Here is a 14,283-nt window from a genome sequence, read left to right on the forward strand (position 1 = left end):
GTCTTTGCTCCATCTGGTCCCTGGGGTGTTTAAATGTTAAATAAGATTAAGATTAAGATAAGCACAGCCCAGGCTACCGCCCTTTCTCACTGTGGTGGTTATAGCAGTTTCTTCCATGAATTCCTATTACTGGACCTCTGGAGGCTGCTTTGACCTTCCCAGATCTCCCAAGGCCCTGTACTAAAGGAGAGAAGACACAAATAGAAGATGGCCCTATTGCAAATCACAGGCTTGCCTAGGAGGCCTCGAATCCACCAGCTGGCCCATGGCGGGAAGAGGAGAGGAGGCCTCCTCTTGGAGCCCAGAGCTGTCCTTACACCTTGGGGGCATCAGACAGTAGAGTTCTCCTTGGGAACCTTTGGTCTTCAGCACGTAAGAAGCATCTAGGCCACAGTCAGAGAGTATGTACCTGCTTTGAGGTGAGGTGGAGAGCTCCTTCCATTCTGGGACTTCATGCTCTGCCAGAAACAGGGTCCTCTTCATTCGTCAGTCTTTTCTTCTAGAAAAAAAGAAGGCTGATCAGGTGATGCCTAAATTCCCGCCAGTTCTAAACCCTGTGATCCCTTCTCATTCCAAACCTTACAATTCAGCATCCTCAGCATTGGTCACGCTGACCCTCCATTAATGTCCTCTTCTGGAGCCCCACTAAATAAAGCAGTGCTGCTTCTATTAACCCAGTGGCTGGAGGTTGATGAGTTTTCCCTCCAAGAGAACTCTTGAAAAATCATCTACTTCAAGATTAGAAGAAAAGCAGAAGAATATGGAAAAAAACTTATAGGCTGTTTCTTGGATATAGGTCTCATGTCTCAAATATATAGAGACCTTTTTCAAATGTATAAGAATATGAGTCATTCCCCAGTTGATAAATGGTTAAAGGATATGACCAGGCACTTTTTGAACAAAGAAATCAAAACTATATGTAATGTTATGAAAAGTGCTTTAAGTTATTATTGATTAGATAAATGCAGATTAAAACAATGTTGAGATATCATTTCACATTTATCAGATGGACTGAAATGAGAGAAGGGGAAAATGACAAGATGGTCAGGGAAAAAGGAAAAGAACCTATATATTCTAAAATATTTCTAGCAATTCTCTTTGTGGTGGCAAAGATCTGGAAATTAAGGAATGTCCATTAATAGGTGAATGGGTGAATAAGTGGTACTATATGATTGTGATGGAATACTACTGTGCTGTAAGAAATGATGAGCTGGTTGATTTTTGGAAAACCATGGAAAGACTTGAGTGAAATAATGAAGAGTGAAATGAACAGGACCAAGAGAACACTGTATACAGTAACAGCAATATTGTTTGAAGAGTAAATGTGAGTAGGCCATTCTTAGTAATATGAATATTCAAATAAATTACAAAGGATCTACAAAGGCAGATGCTATCCACCTCCAGAGGAAGGACTGATACATAGAAGTATGTATTGTATGAATTGTATGAACACATAAAGTCATCTCTGGAAGGGCTCTTAGAACACATAAGGTCAGTACTGGTAGGGGTCCTAAAACACATAAGGTTAGCCTGGCAAGGGGTCTTATACACTATCCAGTTCAAATCTCCTCATGCCATTAGAAGTGAAACATTTTTGAGTTTCAGACCAGCCCAAGACCTTTATGGAGGACTCTCTGCCCTGATAGGGCTCTGGGGGTGCCTGCCAGCCTCTCTCTCCAGGCCTGGTGTGGGAGGGTGGCTCCCCTTCATTGGAGGAGGGAGGGGACAGCTGGACCCTCCCTCTCCTGCCCCACGGTCCACTCTCCCTCCCCATGAGCAGGCCCTTTCTCAGGCCCAGACAGATGGCCCCTGCCACTCGCCGGCTTGGAGCAGGCTAATCCTGCCCTCCCTGGATGGGGCATTTGCATTTCCCCAACAATAACCCATTCAGAGTCCTTCTTCACGTTTCTCTGAGGGCCTCCTGGGGATCTCTGTCAGCTCCACGGGCTGCTGGGGGCTCCCAGGAGTGGAGCACAGCTCAGACCTTCTCTGGGGCTGGGCCAATCAGAAAGAGGACAGAAATATGAAAGGCAGACGTCTCAATTTCATCCTCCAATTGTTTTAGTTTGGCAAAGGGAACATGGATACTGGGGCGCCAAGTGTCTCAGCAATGACTTCATTAAGCCCCTTTGGGCCCTGGGAGAGTAGCTTGTTCTAGGGCCCAGCCCTGTAGTCCAACCTCCTGAGGAGCCTCCCCCCTTCCCTTTCATTCTTCTTTCCTTTTCTGGTGGGGAAACAAGGCTTATAGGATCAAAGGATTTAGAGCTGGAAGGGGCTTTTGAGAGCATGGAGTCTAATAGCCCCCTCATTTTACAGAAGCGGAAACTGAGGCACCAGTGATTGGAAGGCAATTGGCCCAAGTCACACAAGTCAACAAGTATCTATTAAATGATATGTGCAGTTGGATCTCCAATGAAAGGTAAAAACATCTTCAAAGAGCTCATTGTTAAGTGGTGGAAACAACAGGAAAATAACTAGATTCATACAAAATGTATACTGTCTATATAGGGGGAATGCAGAGGGAAGGCATTAAGGGGGTGGGGCAGGGTCTGCACAGGCCTCCTTCAGAAGGCAGGATTCAAGCTGTCTTCAAAGAAGTAACTGGTCTTCTGACTCCAAATGCAACATCCCAAAGACGTTTCTCTTCTTGTACTAGAAATGCCTCTCTTCTCGTACTAGAAAATGACAAAGCTGTGTCATCTACTGCCCCGGAGAAGCCGCTTCTAGTGACATCTAGTCTAGACTAGAAGATGAGGAGACTGAAGCCCAGAAGGGGTCTTTGGGGAATTTGCTCAAGGACACACAGCACAGACTGAGGATTCAATTGCAGGGATTCTGCTTTCCAACCTAGATCTCTTTCCACTCCACTACTTGGCAGCCTTTCTGAGCCTCAGTTTCTTCGTGTGTAGGAAGGAAAAAATACTACCTGTCCAGGAGTGTGCTGCATCCAGGTAGAACTGAGTCAAGAGAACTGATTGTTAACTTTTCAATGTAAGTTTACATTTACACCTTGGAAATCATCAAAAATGATTCTTTTATTTATTGTCCAGACTTAAGAGAGTGATGAAGAATATGTTAATAATGTTGATTAAATTTAAAAGTGTCAATGGGTACATTTCCCCCCACAGAGAGCTGGTTGTTAAACATTTAACAGAGTCGGTTGTTAAATATTCACAAGCATATCCCTGCTTGTAGCTTCCCAGCTCATAAGGTTGTTGTTAAGACAAAAAGATGTAGCCCAAATAAAGCCTATATAAAGATCTCAGTGGTCATTTAGTCCAACTCCCTCAATTTTAAAGATGAGAAAATTAAGGTAAAATGAGAATAATTGGCCCAAGGTCATACTGGTAGTAAGTCTCAGAAATAAGATTTTACCCTAGGTAAACCTCTGACTCTGGAATCAGTACAGATGCTAAGTTGGTGGTTTCTTACACTGAAGGATTTTAAGTGCTTCTAGCACCCTCTAAATTAGGGGTCCTGGTGCAAAGCATGGGTTATCTTACCCTACTTATGGCTCTGACTTAGAAGATGGTCTTCAAGAGTTGCTGTGGCAGAAGATTCATCACTTTCTGGCCAAGAATCACAAGAGTTTTAGACCATCTATTAAATTTAATTTAAATATTAATTTAATTATTATTCTAAATGTGAAATCCTTGTCTAGTGTCAAGGTAACGAAAACAACAATAACTCCTGCTTCCACAGGGCTCCGAGGCGTGCATAATGCCTTTATCATATAACCGTTCCATAAGATAACTGGTATGTATCATTATTACCATTTACAGATGGGGAAACTGAGGCCCAGACAGGGGAAAGGACTCATTCAAGATCACATAGGTAGTAAGTTAGCAGAGCTAGGATTCGAACCCAGGTCTAGTAGACTCCAAATCCTAGTCTCTTTCCAATTCCCCATGCCATACTGAGTTTGTGGTAGAGAGACAGGACCAGAAACCAGATCTCTAGCTCCCAGCCCAGGGCTGTTTCCCCAACCTCAAACTGGATGGATTACTGCTCCTTGAATCTCTGCTGACCTTCAGACTTGGGAAGGAGGGGGAAAGCTGAAGGCTCGGTTTGTGGGATCAGGGGAGAATTGGAATGGGGGGGGATGGGAAATGAGAGGGGGTTTCTCCTGCAGTGTGCTTTCCAGCCTGGAGATCTTTCACAATGACACTGGCTTAGGCTTGATGATAAATGAAGGCCCAGAGAGCAGCCGGTTCTCATGGACACAAAGGGTTTCTTCCCTTCCTCTTTGGTCCTTTAGAGAGTGAGGACACTGCTGGGGCAGGGACATTGAGCTGTTGGAGTGGCTGACAGCTTTATAGGTTAGACACAATGGGTAGAGGCTGATCCTGGGAGTGTCTGGCACTGGGGCTGCCTGCCTTGGCCCCTCAACTGAGCCCAGCCTTCCTCCATCTTCCTCTGACTTCCCGGCTGGGCACACTTATGGGAGCCCCATATGGAGGTTCTCAGAACCTTCTGGATCATAGAATTTGGAGCTAGATAGGCTCTTCCAGGTCATCCAATCCAACCCCCTTATTTGAAAGAGGAGGAAATCAAGGCTCAAAATAGGGAAAGGTTATAGTTTTGTGAAAGAGTCAGCATTGGAACCAAAGTCTTCTGACTCCCCCATGGAAACAGCTCAGGTAAGTCCCCTCAATTAGGACTGGGAGGGCCTTTGGTGGCCATCACCTGGCCGGGGTCCAGGTATTCATTCCCCAATCATGATAAATCAGAAAGAGATTTGCAGTCAGAAAATCTGAGCTTGGAACTTGACCCTGTACTCATTAGCTGTCACCTTGATCAATCCTTTCGCCTCTCGAGGCCTGAGTTTTTCTAGTTATCAAATAAGAGGGCTGTATTCAAATGATCGCTAATATCCTTTCCAGCACCAAATCCTTTGATCTTGAGATCTGGGATAAAGACATTTTTTCCTCTGCTTTTTCTATTCGACCAAGCTTGACATAGGCCCCACGATCCCTGCCCAAGTGTGACATCTTCATTGTTCTGGGTAAACTTTTTTTTTTTCCCTTGCTAAGGCTGGGGGAATAAATTATAGAAATTTGCATCTTCCCAGAGACAGGGATTATTTGGGGAGGACTTTTTGATATATTCAGTCGATGTGGGAGAGGGTGAAGGTAGCTTGAGGGATCTGATATTGTCAGGAAGAACCAGCTCTTTCTGTCCCAAGGTAGGACACACACGCTCATACATTCGTTTATTCATTCAACAAGTATTTGTTTAAGTTTCTTTGTGCCAAACTAAAGGTTGGTGCCTAGGATACAAAAATAAAAATTAAACAGTCCTTACCTCTAAGGAGCCCACATTCTACCAGGGAGGGAAGTAAGTAAGGGAGGTACATAACACAGAGATAAATAAATATGACATACAGACAAAGTAAAGCAGGGCAAGTCCTGAACTACTGGGCCAGCATAGCGTAGGAGAGGAACAGAAAAGTCTCATGAAGAAGGTGGAGCTTAGTAATAATAGCTAACACTTTAAGGCTTGCAAAGCACTTTACAAATTACAGTCAACTGATTCTCACAACAATGCGGGGACGTAGGTACTATCATCATTCCCATTTTACAGATGAGGAAATTGGGACAGATAGGGGTTCAATGACTTGCCCAGGCGGCTGGATTTGAATTAAAGATTTCCTGATTCAAGGTCCCGCACTCCATTCACTGAGTCACCTAACTCAAGTGAGCTGAATCTTGAAGGAAGCTTGGGATTCTGGGAGGCAGAGGTGAAGAAGACATTCATTCCAGGCATGGCAGATGGTCTTTGCAAGGGCACAGAGACCTGGAAGGAATCTTAGATGTTATCTAATCCACCTTTATTTTACAGATATGGGAAAGGACTTGTCCTAGGTCACCCAGCTAGCTAGGTACCAGAGCTCCGATTTGAACCCATCTTTGAATGCCAAATCCAAGGTTATTTCCACTGTACCATACAGTGTACTACTCAAAACCAATCCTTCACATATAAACTGAGACAGTCATATGCAGTCATACCTATGAGACTCATTTCCTTCCCTTCAAACACCTTCACAAATACACTCGCATATCTTATACAACACAATCCATACATGTAGTATGGCAAGCTGAGATGGATACTAGTTTGGAGGTCATAGGACTTGAGTTCGAAACCAGCCTCTGCTACTGGCTAGCCAAAGGACTTGGGTGAGTCACCTCCTCTTGTTAGGACCTCAGTCTCTTTTCTACCAAATGAAGGGGTTCATGATTTCTAAGGTTCCTTACAACTCCAAGTCCCATGAATGACTTAGTCACTCCCTAATTGTGTGATCTTGGGCAAGTTGGTTTGCTTTCGAAGGCTATCCCTCAGTTTCTTCCTCTGTAAAACATAGGTAATACTACCTGAGATACTTACCTTGCAGAGCAGCTGGGGTCCAAAGCACTTTGGAAACCTCAAAGCCCTATAGAAGAAAGCTTTGCACTTTTCTGAGCCCCTATTTCCACTTCCACAACTTGGGGATAAGAATACTGGCATACCCTATTCCACAAAGCAATTGTGAGGCCAATGCTTTCTAGAAAGTTAAAGCCAGAGAAATGGAAACTGCTATGGCACTTGTAGCCTCCCGGCAGCCCAGGCTCTGGCTTGCAGAGATGCCTGTCCAGATGTTATCTGTAAGAGTTTACATAAATCCAATTCTCGGGTGACTGGGAAAGGCCACAGCTGCTGGGCTGACCATGTAGCATGGTGTTATCACTCTCCTGGAAGGGCTTGCTTGGATATGCAGTAGTGAATGACCTAGGGACCTGCTTGGCCCCCAATCGGGGCTACTAGGCTAAGACATACAGACATTCCATAGCTCCAGCATCCCCTCCCCCTTAATCTCCCCCATCCCCCCAAATCCCCTAGCAGACGTTTTTCCTCCTGTTCTATGAACTGGTGGAGTGGGATGGAGAGGAGTCCTGGAGGCAATCTCTTCCTCCTAGCAAAATGAGAATGAAGCCTTGTGAATCCAAAGGCAATGTTGGGGCCCAGTTCCCCCAACCAACCTAGGACCTTAGGCCTTGGTGACCCCAGGGGTGATATCCAGGGCACAGACTCTTTCCATGTGCAGAATCTGGAGTAGGAAGGACACTGAGAAATCATGAAACCTTCCTGTTAGGCCCAGAGAGCCAAACTATAACCAGCAATTCTGGTGCCCGGGGCAAATTCAGTACCTGGGATAGGTGGGTTTCTCCATTCTCTTGGTGTGCAAAAGCTGCATTACTTCTGTTGGCATTGAATGTGGTTTGGGGAAACATATCCCGGCTCCCCTACCCTCAAGCACATACCTGGGACAGCCTGGCCCCAGAGGAACCAATGGACCTTCTCTTCCCATGAGCATCAGAGATTCTCTGCCTGCCCATTGTCTCCAAACTCCCCCACAGCTATGCAGCCCCTCTCCCTCCCTGGACCAAACAAGGGCCAGAGAAGTAAAACTAATCCTCAGAGAACTGAGACCCTCCAAAGGGCCCCATCTTCATGGGTAGAAATAAGTCGGAGGGAGCTTATGAGCTGTTCCTTGACTGAAGGCACATATAGTTTAGAGGACCTGTCTCCAAAAGGCCTCATCCCCACCTGCTGCTCATCTCCAACCCAACTCCCTGGATAGATCTCTTTGGCAGTACAAAGCCCCAGAGCCCTTACCCCTGATCTCTTCCTGCCAGAGTGGGGAAAAATCCATTTTGCTCAAGGTCAAATTAATGACAGTGCTGGGGTTTGAACCCAAGCTGGCTGACTCCAAATTATAGATCTAGAGATAGCAGAGACCTCAGAGCAGGAAATTAGCTGGTCAATGTTTATCAATCAGCTCTCTGGGGAAAAAAAAAATATGTATGCTTGACATACTTTTGAATTTAGTCTGTATTACTAACATTTTCTCTAACACTTTTTTTTTTTTTAAAGCAATTGGGGTTAAGTAACTTGCTCAAGGTTACACGGCCACTTATTTCTGGGTGTGGTGCTAAGCATCTGAGCCCAGATTCGATCCCAGGTCTCCCAACTCTGGGGCCGGTGCTCTCACTTCGCCACCTGGATGCCCCTCTCTAAGACTTTCTTAAGTCTAGACAATACTCCCTCCCCCAATAAATCAAGCCTTGTTTTGTAACATTTTCAATTTGTCATTTGTGATTGTTCACACTGACAATTTAACAACCAGCTTTCCAGCCTCTCTAGTTCTAGCCTACCTCCGCTTCAGTAGCCTTAAAGTCCAATGCCCTCATTTCACATATGGGGAAACTCGAACTCACAGACATTAAGTGACTTGCCCAAAGTCATACAAATAAAGGGTCATTAGAGGAAATATTTGAATCCAGATTCTCTGATTCCAGAGTCTGGATTTCCCTTCTATACTATATTAGTTTGATAGGGTGATTTTTCAAAGAATGGGATGGGGGTCCAGTGTACCTTTGGTGACACTCCACAGGTTTCCAACTTTCCCTTCATATGATTGGATTACAAAATCATAGAATTTAAAGCTTATTATTAAAGGCTTATTCCTTCCCTGATCTCCCCTGAAGGGATTTAAGAGACCATCTCCTGAGCCAGGGGTTCTTAACCTGAGGGTCTGTGAACTTGTATTTAAAAAAAATACTTTGATAACTATTATTTCCCTATAATTGATTTCCTTTATAATCCTATGTATTTTATTTTACGCATTTAAAAATTATGTTTCTGAGAAGGCTTCACCAGATTGCCCCTCTTCTAGTCTAATATCCTCATTTTACAGAAGAGGAGACTGGGACAGACTCAGAGAGCAGACAAGACTCGCTAGGCTTCCCTGCTTCTTGAACCTCAACCTGAGACCTCCAGCTTCCTGTGCTTTCCTGGCTCCTGAGTGCCCTTGGCTTCTTGGTCACAGGCCTCAGTATTGTTTTTGTCTCCTAAATCCATCCATTGTTTACTGTTGTGCATTAGAGTTATCTTATTCCCCTACTAGATCCAGAGCTCTGGGAGGGCAGGGATTATCTCCTCTCTTCAGACAAGACCTGATATTGTAGACAGGGCCCTGGGTCTGAACTCAGAACCACTAGTTTGTGAGCTCTTGGAAGAGTCACTAACTTTTGGGTTTCAGTTTCCTACCTTGGACTAGTCAGAGGATATTTAGAGCTAGACATTACGCTAGTACTTTCATCCAATCCCCCAATTTTATAGAAGAGGAACTAAGACACAGAGAGGTTGTTACTTCTCTAAGGTCATACTCAAAGTAAGCAGCAGGGATTTGAACCAAGGTCCTGTTACTCCTATGATCTAGATGTTTTCCCTCCCTAAGCAGGGGCTCTGCCTACAGCTGGTGCTTAATATTTGACTATTGCATTGCCTCAAGATTTCTGAGAAGTGAGAGCTGGAGCAGACTTGGAGGGCTTCCTGGAGGAGTTGAGACCCTGAAGGTTTTGAATGAAGGGAAAAGGAAGGATGAATGTTGTAGACTGGGAGCAGAGAGCAGGTAGAGTTCCAACCTTAAAGGGGCAGATAATAATTGTTTTATGGGTTAATATTCTTGTTTGGGAGTGGGCAGGGAGAGAAGAAAGAGGGTGCCTTGCTTGGAGCACTCCCTGTCCTGGCAAGTGCCAGCCCCAGGAGAAAGTGGGCGAGGCCCCCAGAGCGGGGCTGGCTGGCTGCCACCCTAATCGGTTTACCGGGAGGTAAGACCCGTCCATTCTGTCTATCAAGTTGACTTTGCAGGCTCTTTGCAAACTGGGTTAAAGTCAAGTGTGCCTGTAATCCCGGTGATCCTTCCCTGGCACCTGGGCCCTGGGCTCGGAGGGCCAAGAGCCCGGCTTTGCTCCCCGCCCCCTCCCTTTCCCTTCTCCCCTCCTGCCAGGGATGTTTATAGGCCCATAAGGGTAGGTTTGTATAGAGCCTGCTGGGCCTGTTTAGCTGGGAGGCCAATTAGTGGTGTAAAAGCTACCAGGCAATTAGCCTCTAATGACTCTAAGCCCTTGGCTGGGGCTGCTTCTGCCCCAAGAGGCCCAGGCCAGTCCCAGGAGGGCTGGGCCAGGCAGGGGAGGCAGCTGCACTGTATGAGATTTTCTTTGCCTGTGGGCGGGCTGCTAAAGACCTTTCTGCCTCTCCGGTTCTGGGATTCTGTAAGAAAAAGCATTGGATAGGGAGTCAGAAGATCTCAGTTCAAATCCCACAAGCCTCTTCATCTCCCTGGGCCTCAGTTTCCCTGTCTATAAGATGGGGATAATTGCTTGTACCTCTTACCTCTCCGGCTGCAAGGACAGAGCTTTGTGATCTGAAAAGTGCCTTAAGGAAATGAGTCTCCTCATTACTCTTGTCTTTCTAGACCAGGCAATTACCTCCTCCCAGGAGGCCATTGCCTCTCCTCCACCTCCTCCAATCTACCCTTCACCCATGGCCAGACCCATTCCTTCCCTACTAGTGCCTACTGAGTCAAGTTCATATCCCTTTTGCTGGCATTCGAGACCCACCATGATCTGAAGCCACCCTACTCATCCAGGTTCATCTCCCTCTGCTTTCAACTAGCAAAAGGTGCGGTTCTGCCTCCCTCCCAAGCCCCCAGACCACCATGCCCTTACTCTCCTTCCCTCTCCTCTTGCCTCATCTGCTGAATTTCTGCCCATTATTTAAAGCCTTCTCTAACATCAGTGCTAGAGATTTGCTTATTGATTCATTTATATACTCATCAGACATGGAGTAAGTACCTACTGTGTGCAGAGCACAGGTTTCTGCTTTTGCTCACTGGACAAAAATCCTGCAAACATTCTTCTCCATTGGTTGATATAAGAGAGGTACAAAGCAGGGGCATGAAGGGAGCCACTGATAACCATTGGGGAGGGGGAATCAGGGCAGACTTCCTGGAGGGGCTGGTCTTGGAGCTGGGCTTTAAAGGGAGAGTGGCGATTCAGTAGGCAAAGAGGGGAAGACCCATAATTGAGCTCAGCAGATGCTTAATAAATGTTTGGGGAAATGAATTTGTCAGACCATATGATGCTACCATTCTTGTGCCTTTTCTGCCAGAAAAGGAGAAATACTTTGCTGAAATCCAGCCTGTTTTTTGGTGAGAGCCCTCAGAGTGACCTCTGGGAGCCAGGGCCCAAGGTTTCCAGGCCCTGAAAAGTCAATCTTTCCCAGGCCTGCTTTGGAAGTGCTGGGGCCTCTCTGGGTCCCGGTTATCTTCTTAGTTTCTGTCTTACTTCACTGCCTGGGATCAAAGAGAGAGTTATCAACTCCCTTAGAGAGGCTCTGGCGGGCCTGTTTCCCAGGGACTGGGGCATTTGCCAGCCTTGATCCTGAGGCAGGGTCTGCACCCCAAAGCTTTCTTTCTGCCCTCCTCCCCTTAAGCCTTATCGCTTTCCTGGCCTTATGCATATTATCTGCCCCAGCTGAGGCAGTGTGGTCTTCTCATTGATCTGGGAGCCCATCACTTTTGTTCCTGACCACAACACTCTTGATTTCACACCCCCTCCCCAATCCTCCCTTGTCCTCTTTGACTTGAGAATCTTCTCCATTGTCCAAAGGCCTGCTAGAGTTCCATCTCCCCTGGCCATGCCAGCCCACACCTGCCAGGGAAAATGAGGATTGGATTCTATTCTTTCTTTCCTTATTCTCTTTCTAATCCATGAGGATGAGTTCCCCAGAATGAGGCCTGCTCTTCCTCTGCCTCTCTAAGATTGTTAGTCGATGAGCACTTATTAAATACTTACTATGGGCCAGGTACAAAAAAAGGACCTCATTTCCTGCCCCCAGGGAGCTTATATTCTACAGATATATCTACAAAATAGAAATGCAAGGTGAGAGAGGAACATCTAAGGCAATCAGGGAAATGGCCTTGTATCAATTAATCAATCAATTAACAGGCATTTGTTGAGCACTTATTAAGAGCCAGACCCTTGAGGATCAAAAAGATAAAGCATGTTTACATGTATAACTGATACCATATTTCTTGTCTTCTCAGTGGGTAGGGAGGGACTCAAGGGACAGAAGGAATTTGGAATTCAAAAATGATTTTTAAAAATGTTTAAAATAAATAATAAACTTAAATAAAAGAAAATATTTTATTGTCCCCCAAATTACATGTAAAAACAATTTAAAATATTCATTTAAAATGGTTTTTTTTAGTTCCAAATTCTCTTTCCCCCTACCTGAACTGGTCAGCAATTTGATGAAGGAATAAATTTATCTATCTATCTATCTATCTATTTATTTATTCATTCATCCATTTATTTATTTATTTTTAAGCAATTGGGGTTAAGTAACTTGCTCAAGGTTACACAGCCAGTTATTTCTGGATGTGGTGCTAAGTATCTGAGCCCAGGATTTGATCCCCAGGTCATCCCAACATTGGAGCCGGTGCTCTTACTCGCTGTGCTACCTGGCCACCCCAAATAAATTTATTTTTTAAAAGAAGATAAAGCATGGAACAATTCATCTCTTTATTTTATTGGGGGGGGGGAGACAACATGAATGTATTTCAATATGTTCAAAATAAACATAGATGGGATAAATCCCAGATACATAGGAGGACTTGGGCCCTCAGAACCTGCTTCCTCCTTTTCCCAGCAGGCCACAGGGTTTTGAGCAGATGGTCTCTGTCTAGAAGACACTAGGCAGCAAGGCAGCAAGCTGCTGAAGGGGAAAGCCTTGGGAGATGATAGAAAATCATTCCAGGCAGAGGTGAGGATGTGAGTTAAGGCATGAAGGGGAAACATCTGGGATGTATTTGGGGGTGATCGACTTAATAATCACCCTTTAAAGTCGGCACTTTACTCAGAGCCTTTGCTGAAGTCTGGAGAGTGTAGGTACCGGCACTATTATTACTCTGGTTTTACAGCTGAGGAAACTGAGACTCAGACAGTCCAGTGATTTGTCTCTTAAGGTTATACAGAAATGAGGGAGGATTTGAATTCAGGTTTTCCTGATTCCAAGACAAGCTCTCTGTCCATGGCAGGACACTGGGATCAAAGAGGGAGTTATCAACTCTCAGGGATGGACTAAGGTGGAAAAAAAGTGACCTATTAGAGGTAGAGTGGTATATTGAAGAGCCCATTCATTCTATCTGGAAGTAGAGTCCTGGGTTCAGATCCTGATGCTTATTTGCTTTGTGATCTTGGGAAAATCCCTTAACCCAAACCTTGGTTTCTTTCTTCTGCAAAATGGGCTAGCTTTGCCTACCAACCATTTTCATTTGTGCCCATAAAATGAGATAACGTCTGTAAAGCAATTATGACAACTTATTTAATGCACTTTGGTAGAGGGGAGACAGCCTAGGAGGGTGGAAGGTACTGATGGAATGAAGATGAGACATCTGGGTTCAAATCCAGCCATTATACTTTGCAATACAGAAACAGTACAGACCAACTCCTTTATCTTACAGAAGAGGAAGGCCATTATTAGAGTGAAAAGAGGGATGGTTTTCATATCAGATGCTCTGAGTTTGAATCTCAGCTGTGCTAGGCATTTGTTTATCCCCTTGGTAACCTTGGGAAAGGCTGAACCAAATCTAAAATGGGGCGGGGAGGGGGGGAGAAGTAATCATGCTTATGTTGTGGCTAGGTTCGTCTAGGAGTCAGGGAAATATGGGCTCAGCTTCAATCTCATACATTCATTTGCTCTGTGTGGCCATAGGCAAATTACTCAATCTCTCAGAGCCTTAGTTTTCTTATCTGTAAAATGGGGATAATAACACTTAGCTCTCAGGTTTCTTTCGAGGGTCAAATGAGATAATGTATAAATTTAATTATTACTACCAATCTAAGATTTTTTTTTGGAGGAAAGGGCTCGGGAAATCTTGAAGTCTTCTAGAAATGTGAGTTATGGTTATTATTTCTAAGATGGGAGAAGGAACCTAGACCAATGGAGTCCCTCCCTTAAGGAAACTTCAGCAGCTTCTTGAAGGAGCCTTGCAGGCCAGGGCCTGCCTAACCGGGGGCCTCTCCCTACTCTGGGGAAGAGATTGAGATCTGTCCTACTTTTCTCTCCACCAAGCTCTGACAAGCTGCTTCCTGCCACCCACCCCCTTTCCCCCTCCCCCCATCCTGGGGGCACAGGTGACCCATTTTCAAAAACAGAGGGCCCTGCCCTACCTAGGGAGAAGTCATCCTTCACTAGAAGCACATAGGACTCTGCCCTGAACTGGCTGGCTGAAGAACGGAGAGGGTAGGACTGGGCAGAAGAAAGAAGCCTTGATTCTAATACCTTCAGAGTCACTTAACTAGCTGTATGACCTCAGTTAAGTCGCTGTCCCTCTATGGACCTCGGTCTCCCTTCCTTCCTTCCTTCCTTCCTTCCTTCCTTCCTTCCTTCCTTCCT

The 14,283-nt window shown here is 45.3% G+C and overlaps 1 long non-coding RNA gene across 3 annotated transcripts in view; it reads left to right on the forward strand.

The window, feature by feature from the left end:
- The first annotated feature begins 14,054 nt into the window (after positions 1 to 14,054).
- The window catches only part of LOC138148550 (uncharacterized), a 107,602-nt gene continuing 107,373 nt past the window's right edge, over positions 14,055 to 14,283 (forward strand). For all 3 annotated transcript variants that reach the window (XR_011165085.1, XR_011165087.1, XR_011165090.1), the window contains exon 1: positions 14,055 to 14,130. This is a non-coding gene — a long non-coding RNA (uncharacterized lncRNA). The remainder of the gene's footprint in view (positions 14,131 to 14,283) is intronic.

The sequence above is a fragment of the Petaurus breviceps genome, unplaced genomic scaffold (assembly GCF_028583685.1).
Source record: "Petaurus breviceps papuanus isolate PSGF00001 unplaced genomic scaffold, PetGlider_PUasm1.0 140, whole genome shotgun sequence".
Classification (NCBI taxonomy): Eukaryota; Metazoa; Chordata; class Mammalia; order Diprotodontia; family Petauridae; genus Petaurus; species Petaurus breviceps.